We start from the raw sequence: 9,723 nt of genomic DNA, 5'->3' as shown, positions 1-9,723 counted from the left end.
ACAAAAATATGAGTAATCATTCATGACTTATTTACATGAAAATAAAATTACATATCCTTTATATCTAATCCATACACCAACGACCAAAAACACCTACAAACACTTTCATTCTTCAATTTTCTTCATCTAATTGATCTCTCTCAAGTTCTATCTTCAAGTTCTAAGTGTTCTTCATAAATTCCAAAAGTTCTAGTTTCATAAAATCAAGAATACTTCCAAGATTGCAAGTTTACTTCCAAGTTTTCTAAATCCATTCCAAGTAATCATCCAAGATCAAGAAACCTTTGTTACTTACTGTAACGACCCTACTTTTTCCGTTATCTTTTACCGTTAATTATTTATAGACCGTTAACTGTTATTCGTGACAAGTCATTTCTATAACCTATATTATTATTTTTTTAATAATATATTAATTATTTTGTGCTATGTGAATATTTGTATTCATATTTTAAGTTATACGTTTCTACGTGTCGCGGATTTCTATCCGACGAATCTTTTCGGTTTTCGAACCAACGGTCAAGCTTTTGGGATTTTTAAATCCAAATTAGCTTAAATATGATATTTTGATGTCATATGATTATATATAGTGTTTATATATTTTATTCGTCGCGTATTTGTTATCTCACCGAAAAATCAATCGCGTAGCGGTGTTTTCGCGTTTCGGGCTTCGTTCGGGCATTCGGGCCACAAGACTTCTTTCATTTATCAAGTTGGCCCACAAGTGGGGCCCACCCTTCATATTTCAGCCGAAAATATCAAAGGGGAGGGGGTATTGTGCCATTTTTGAAAGATTAGATTACATGATCAAAAATTGGCTCATTTCTTTTCATTTTTAACCTAATCATTTTTTTTTTCTCTTCTCCTTCCTCCTCTCCTCTTTGATGCCATCACCACCACCACATACAATCATCATCATCTTCATCAATTAATACTTGGATCAAGAAATCATTCACATATTCGGATTCTACGCGTTCTTCTCTACACATCTACATCATTTGATTCTCGATTAGGGTATAAACCCTAACCCAAAATTTTTGATTTTTATCCAATTTTACTGATTTTTATGTTTAATATGATAGTATAGTGCTTGTATGTTATTGGATTATTGATTGTATGCATAGAATCACTCGTTATTGCATGTTTTCGGTTTGATTGAATTGGGACAGCAGCTTCTTCGTTCATTTCTGGTTGTGTAACTGATCTAAAAGTGAAATTAAAGTATCTATATAAGTTCCTCTCATCAAGACATTAATTTTAGACTCCGGATTCATGTTATTTCGATTCCCGGATCATAAGTTATGATTAAAATAGTGTTTTATCGAGATTAAAATATAAAAACGAATTGAACCAGGTGTGGTCTGACTTTGTGACCATTTTTAGAGTCTTTAGGGTGTACTAGTGTGTTAGGATTGATGATGGGATAAACTTTCATGTTCGGGTCATCGAAATCCGAGCCACGGATCACCCGTTATGTCCAAAACACGTTTTTGAGCGGATTAAAGATCCAAACTGATTAAGGGCTGTAAGTCACGACTTGGTGACTGTTCCTGGGATGTTCTTGATCACAATAAGGTGTCGGGTGGGTTGGTTAGGCGTAGATATATGTAAGGCTCACCGAAAACTGATTCCCGCGGCTCAAGTTATGACCCGATGAACTTTTAATTAAAACTTATGATTATAACATTTGACTTATGATATAAGTAATGAATTTCATTATTAATAAATTACTTATGATATAAAAATTAATTAATTTAATTTAAGACTTATGATATATATATTTATTATATCATTTATTAATTACTTATGATTTAATTAAACATTTAATTAAACTTATGATTAATAATACTTTTATTATTAATGAAAAATACTTATGGTAAGTATTAAACTTATATTATGAGATTATTATAATGAGACTTATAATAAGGATTAATTAATTATGTAATTATTATAAGGCTTATTTATTATTTAATTATAATTTAATTATTAAATACTTATGATTTAATAATTATAATTAGAAACTTATGATATGATTAATAATTCATTATTAATTAATAATACTTATGATATGATTAAAATTTATTATTAATTAATAATACTTATATTATGAATTATATTTAATAAATTAATTAAATACTTATGTTATATTAGTTATATCATTTAAACTTATGTTAACTTTATTAATTCATTTTAATTTAATTAAACTTATGTTAAGACATAATTATACGTATTTAACTTTAATTAGCATTATAACTTATATTATTATTACAACTTACACTTTTAAAATTAATGTTGACTATGTTTGACCAAGGTTGACTTTTGAATTGACGTTCGGTTGACTTTGACTTTTAGTTGACTTTTGTTAACTTTCTAAATAAGGAAACTTTCCTAACTTAAAAACTTTCTAAAAATAGAAACTTTCTAAATATGGAAACTTTCTAAATTTGAAAACTTTCCAAAAATAGAAACTTTTCTAAAATAGAAACTTTCCAAAAATAGAAACTTTCCAAAAATGGAAACCTGCTAAAAATAGAAACTTTCTAAAAATAGAAAGTGTGTGTCCGTACGCTGTTCCGATCAAACCGATGCATGTTGAGTGTTGTTCTATGTCTACTTACAACATGTACAATAGCTATCATACTAAGACTTGACCTAAGTTAGTTAATTATATCGACCTGCTTTATTTATAGGTCGGCGTTGTGATCATTCCTGATCACTTTACTTCATTTGCTGTTCGCATATTTGTGTGGTTACTTCGTTGCTATTAAGGTGAGTTATAGTCCCATTTTTCTATTTTAAATCTTTTGGGATGAGAATACATGCAATTTATTTTATATTTTGGACACAAGTGGAAGTTGGTTTAAATTATTCATTGTGAGTCGAACAAAAATATTCCCTAATCTGGTAATTGTAATCACTGGTTTCTACTGGTGAACGCGAATCCTACGGATAGATCTATCGGGTTTGACAACCCCATTTCGAGCTAGTCGCGCTAGCAATTTATAATCGGAATGTTTAGTACTTCGTATTTTGTTGTAGATACACTTGTTCGGTGTATATTATTTATTGTGTTTGGCAAGGGTAAATAAATGGTTAAGTGGTTACCAGGTGGCTCAAGAAAAATGGAATAATGTTTTTATATGTTTTCGAACATATAATTTAGTGGTCCAAAAAGGAGTTTTTATGGTTTAAATTAGATATTGTTTACAATATTAAACCTATAATTCACTCAACATTTTTGTTGACAGTTACTCGCATGTTTTATTCTCAGGTTCATGATTGATTGCTTCCGCTGTGCTTAGAGAGTCTGCATATTTATGATGGCAGCTTTTGTTAAACATTAACTTGCATTCTATTTTGATACATTTAATAGTGGATGTTGTTGACTTTGTTTTGGTCAACTTTTGGTTAAGTAATAATGTATGGTTTTTCTAAACTTACACATTTTGGTAGGTTTCCTTTATAGGAAATCATTTTTAAATAAAGAATGCAAGGTTATTTATTAAATTCATATAGAGTTATTATCAAGCTGTGGGACCAAGTGACGGAGCCGTTAAGTGTTTTGACGGGGACATCACAGTTGGTATCAGAGCGTTGGTTGTAGGGAATTAGGCTACATTGATGTCGTTACCCGAGGCAATAGGGTACATTAGTGAGTCTAGTCTACAGCCCGGCCTATAAGATATTATTATATGTGATTATTTGTATCATATTGTTATGTATATTGTTTTCATATACGTACATCTCCTTCATATGTTCTGAATCCGGGAGGAACTCCCATTCCAATTTAAATGTATCCTCCGACTCATGCGAGTTTATCTTTTATAAGGACACGTCGGTTAGTGAAACCGAGGGATGTCATTTTTGACTTCTGGAATTTTCAACATTTCTATGTCATCTATTATGGTTATGTATATAACGTTTGAGTTATACTACGCGAGATGACATTCTTGACTTCTAAATGCTCGGCATTTCAATGTCAGCTATTATGTTTAGGTATATAACATTCTTGTTATATTACGTGCCTTTGTGCCGCTGTGCCTATGTGCATTGGTTTTTGAACCGGAAAACGTCATTCTTGACTTCTAAAGATTCTTGGTACTTCGAAGACATTTTTATGTCATCGTTACTCCTATTCATTACTTTTGATTTTTTGTCTCTTGTGCTATCCTTAGCACATTATTTAAGAGATCGTTTTAGAGAAATTGTGTGGAAATTCAAGGTTGAACGCGTATCCTGGCCTCATGTAGTGCTATTGGAATGGAACTACTAATTAGTGAAATATAATGGCGTCAGGCCAACGTGATTATATTACGTTAATTCATAAAGAAGTCCCAATATTGTGACATGAGGAATAGAAAGCGAGTCAAAGAAAATTTTTACACTACTCATTAGAAATTCCGATGTATTACATAGATAGGGAAAATATTCATTATCTCATTTGTTGATATACGAGAAGCTCGTTTTAACCAGATTATCTATCTCATGCTCTATCCTTCATAACTCGCTTGATAGCAACAGCTTCGCTCAGGAACAGTTTTGGCCCAAGGACTAATGTCCTGATAATAGTCAAAACGACATTTAACTCATTGGTTTCAATGACCTCGCAACATTGTTGGTCAAGTGTCGCACGACGATTCAAGTCCTTTACCCAATTTTTCACGGTCTTACTTCAACTTGTAACCTCTGAAATACAGATACTCTGTTTATCATCGGGAGTTTTACACATTTGTTTAATTGGGCGGTTCTAACGAGATTTATGGGCGCATAGAAGTAATGAAATATTTTGTCATGTAAACAATTTATAAAATCATATATGTACGTATGGATTCAAATGAATAAGTTTACCCTTACCTATTTTGGCTAGTATATACTAAATCATACCTTCAAAATTATTTTAAAACCACTCATTTATTGAGCTGTTTGACTAAGTCAATTTGTTTTATATAAAATGGTACACGTTGTACATACTTCTAAATTTACTAAGAACTTCGTTCCGTTTATGTTGTCACATCAAACATTTAAAGCTTTTTCATAACTCCTTTGATTGATTTTATCAAATTTCCGCATTACTCTACAGAGTGTTTGGATCACAGTTCTTCTCATCCTCCGTTTAAGGATGAAACTTACCATTAAGTTCATTGATAAAAACTCTTACACCACTTTGGATGTCGGTTTTATAAAATTTTTTGCAAAGTCTTTGTGCTCATAAAATTTTCCCTCTTATGGTTGGACATGGCCGAAACGCGGACCGATAAATCAATTTTCTGGGGTACACTCGGTGGTCACCCTATTGTAGAAAAGGCGCTAGGTGGGTTTCTACCCCAACTATTGTTATAGTGGGTATCATGGATATATATTACACTAGACCGTTTGAGGAGTTTCTACTCTCAATATTCGCTGTCAACCGCAACACCCTCGTAAACATCAATTCTAGGATTCAACACTTTGAGGTGCACGAAATTATTTTTTGGAGATTCATCTCACCTAGAGTCGGCCATTCTTTATAACCCATGATTTGCGTTCTTTTCATCCGCACATAAATTTAAGAATATGGGTGAATCTTAGATTTCCTCTCTCATTGTACAAGGAAGTTCACTCTCGTTGAAATATCACACCTTTCGTATGTCTTCCTTTCGGAAATGTAATGAAAATTTACTTTGAAGTCCATGACCCTCGTTATCTCCTTTAAGAGAATTGCCTTAAATATCTATGCCACCGATGTGACTACTCCATATATTTCTTCCTTCATTGTTGCAACTATATTTCATTCGTCCCAGTTCGTCCCCTTAGGGAGCTTCTATTTTGTTTGTTAAGAACAAAGGTGGTTCATTCCGATGGTGTATTGATTATCGCACGTTGAACAAGCTTACGATTAAGAACCGTTATCCTCTTCCGAGAATTGATGATCTGTTCGATCAACTTTAAGGTTCGTCCGTTTATTCTAAGATTGATCTTCATTCCGGTTATCACCAATTACGCGCTAAAGAAACTGATATTCCGAAAGCCGCTTTCCGTACCCGTTATGGTCACTTCGAATTCTTTGTTATGCCGTTCAGATTGATAAATGCACCTGCTGTGTTCATGGACCTCATGAACCGTGTGTGCAGACCCTATCTGGACAAATTCGTTATTGTATTCATCGACGACATCCTTATTTATTCTAAGAGTGATGAAGAGCACGAAGAACATTTGAAGTTGGTGCTTGATTTGTTGAGGAAAGAAGAATTGTACGCTAAGTTCTCTAAGTGTGCTTTCTGGTTAAGAGAAGTTCAATTCTTTGGACATGTTGTTAGTAAGCAAGGAATACAAATTGATCCTGCCAAGATTGACGTAATTGAGAAGTGGGAAATTTCGAAGACTCCTACTCAGATTCGTCAGTTTCTAGGGTTGGCAGGTTATTATAGAAGGTTCATTCAAGATTTCTCTCATATAGCGAAACCTCTGACTGCTTTAACGCACAAGGGGAAGAAGTATGAGTGGAAGGAGGAACAAGAGACTGCTTTTCAAACTCTGAAGAGTAAGTTGACTACCGCTCCGATATTATCACTACCTGAGGGTAATGACAATTTTGTCATTTATTGTGATGCTTCGCGTCAGCTCTTTGGTTGTGTTTTGATGCAACGAAATAAAGTCATTGCTTACGCGTCACGTTAGTTGAAGATCTACCAGCAGAATTATACAACCCATGATTTGGAGTTGAGAGCTATTGTGTTTGCACTTAAGGTTTGGAGACATTATCTTTATGGGGTCAAAAGTACAGTGTACACTGATCACAAAAGTCTTCAACATATTCTTATTCAGAAACAGTTGAATATGAGGCAACAAAGATAGGTTGAGACGTTGCATGATTATGATTACGAACTTCTGTATCATCCGGGGAAGGCCAATGTTTTGGCCGATACGTTAAGTCATAAAGAGAGGACTGAACCTCATATGTTTAGGGCCTTGAATATGACCATTTGAACAAACCTCGCAAGGCAGATTCTTGCAGCTCAACAAGAAGCCTTAAAGGAGGAGAATTTTGTAACGGGAAGGTCCGAGGCTTGAGTAAACAGTTAGATGTATGAACCGATGGTACTCGTTATTTTGCGGGACATCTTTGGGTTCCGGAGTTTAGTGATCTACGACAACTTGTTTTAGATGAGACTCATAAGTCTAGGTACTCTATTCATCCTGGTTCAGGAAAGATGTATCATGATCTTAAGGAGCTGTATTGGTGGCCTAATTTGAAAGATGATGTGGCTATGTATGTGGCTAAGTGTTTGACCTGCGCTAAGGTTAAAGCTGAACATCAGGAACCGTCTGGACTTTTGGTGCAACCTGAGATTCCCGAGTGGAATTGAGAAGGGATTACGATGGATTTTATTACAAAGTTACCGAGAGTTGCGGGTGGCTATGATACCATTTGGGTAATTGTAGACCAACTCACAAAGTTGGATCACTTTTTGCCGATTAAAGAAACGGATTCAATGGAGAAGCTTACTCATTTGTATTTGAAGGAGATTGTTTCTAGACATGGTGTTCCCGTGTTATTTTGGACCGAGATAGTCGATTTACATCGAGGTTTTGGCAGTCCTTACAAGATGCTTTGGGAACTAAATTTGATATGAACACTGCTTATCATCCACAGTCAGATGGTCGGAGTGAAAGGACCATTCAAACGTCGGAAGACATGTTACGAGCATGCATCATTGATTTTTGTAATGTTTGGAATGAGTACTTGCCACTGGCTGAATTTTCTTATAATAACAGCTATCATGCAAGTATTAAGCCGCACCTTTTAAAATGCTGTATGGTAGATAGTGCAGGTCTCCTGTCTGCTGGAATGAGGTTGGGGATGCTCAACTCACAGGTCCAGGAACTTTTCATGAAACTACCGAGAAGATCGTACGGATTAAGGAAAGTTTGAGAACCGCCATGTAACAACCCAAACCATACCGCGTATAAAACCCCGTTAAATTTCATGACAAAAAAAAAAATTTTGCTGACTGACCCATTTGCGCGGCGCGCCGACAGGTTGCGCGGCGCGCAGAACCTGTCTGGCAGCCCGCTGTCCCGTTTTACTTAAAATGCCAAAATGTTTGACCCGTTCCCGACATTTTTAGCCAAAACGCTTTTAACCATGAATTCATACATATAAAACTAACACGTTTAATTAATAAAATTAAGTTTACGAAGCGGGTCCCACATCGACCCATTTTACCACCTTAAGTACCAAAATACAATTTTCGACTTTAAGACTTTAATACAACACAAAGCCGAGCATGGCGATCGGGGATACGCTACCCAATCCTAAACGATCCAAAAGCAAGTCTCTAAAGCAAGCTATGAAAGTCTTCTAGTCCTCGCACTTACCCGAGCCACCGTCCGCATGAAATCTATAAAAATAATCAACAACGAGAGGGTAAGCTAGTGCTTAGTGAATGATAATATACTACATACATATATATGTATAAAATGAATACGCCACACAAAACAAATACCGCATACCGAAGCATCCAAGTATAAAGCGTCTACACTAAGCATACCGTACGATCTAAGCAACGAGCTAAAGATACAACACAAAAGATAGTCCATCAACGACAAAGTAAACATCGCCAAATAGCTACACCCGGAGGGTTAGCTACAACACAACAACACATTAATATATATATATAACAATATAAACGAACAAGGTTAACCCCTTAACCTCAAACACACGAACATTGGCCGAACAACCCGAGCCTTGTGAATTCGCACAACCCGAAATTCACTTCTCAACCATAAGATGGCCGAACAACCCGAGTCATCATGAATCCGCACTACCCGAGATTCATTACCTCCAATAAGGTGACCGAACAACCCGAGTCACCATGAATCCGCACTACCCGAGATTCATTTCACAATACTAAAACCCACGGTCACGGGATTATAAAATCCACCACACAACCATATCAACCCTTCGCCATTAGGGTTATAACAACCAAATCACAACCAAGTGTGATAACGTGCACACAAACGTGTACTTCGCCAAATATGGTCAACCAAGACGCACAAACGTGCCAATTGGACTCATACACAAGTCCTTCAAATCCACCTATATGTGAAGTGAGCTCTATAACCGAGAATCACTTCACCCGACCCGCACCCATCCTACACATACATATGCATATAGGATATTATCACTCACCTTGAAGTCTTGAAGAAAGCTTCCAAGTAAACCGCAACTCGCCGATGGAAAATACCTATTCCATTATCACAAATACCACAACACAATTAGATTGGATTCACAAATTAACCCAATTCGTCACTTAGTGCCATTTCGACCCAAATGCACTTCCAAGCACAAACCGTACCCAAACTAACCAATAATCACTAACACAAGTGAGAATGGTCCTAATATGCCAATTAAACCCGAACTCAAGTGTTAAACACGTGTCATACCCATTTTGACACTTAAACCCAAATTTTGACCCATAAAGGTCAAAATCTCATCCTTTACAAGTTTTGCCACCAAAACACATTTAACTCGGTCTTATACTTCAACTTAATCCATTTTAAGTTTATAAACCTCATTAATTCGCCAATCGGGTCATAGTCACCACCAAACCCTAATTTGACTCAAAGTCAAAGTTAGTCAACCAAACAACCTCCAATGGGTTCCAATACTTCCATAATCACTAATCCAAGTGATTAAACTCATAATCAAAGCCTAATCAAGGCCAAACCGCCAACCAACCCAAA

This window comes from Rutidosis leptorrhynchoides, chromosome 11, assembly GCF_046630445.1.
Source record: "Rutidosis leptorrhynchoides isolate AG116_Rl617_1_P2 chromosome 11, CSIRO_AGI_Rlap_v1, whole genome shotgun sequence".
NCBI lineage: Eukaryota > Viridiplantae > Streptophyta > Magnoliopsida > Asterales > Asteraceae > Rutidosis > Rutidosis leptorrhynchoides.
The sequence above is the reverse complement of the archived record's forward strand: the minus strand, read 5'-3'. Positions refer to the sequence as shown.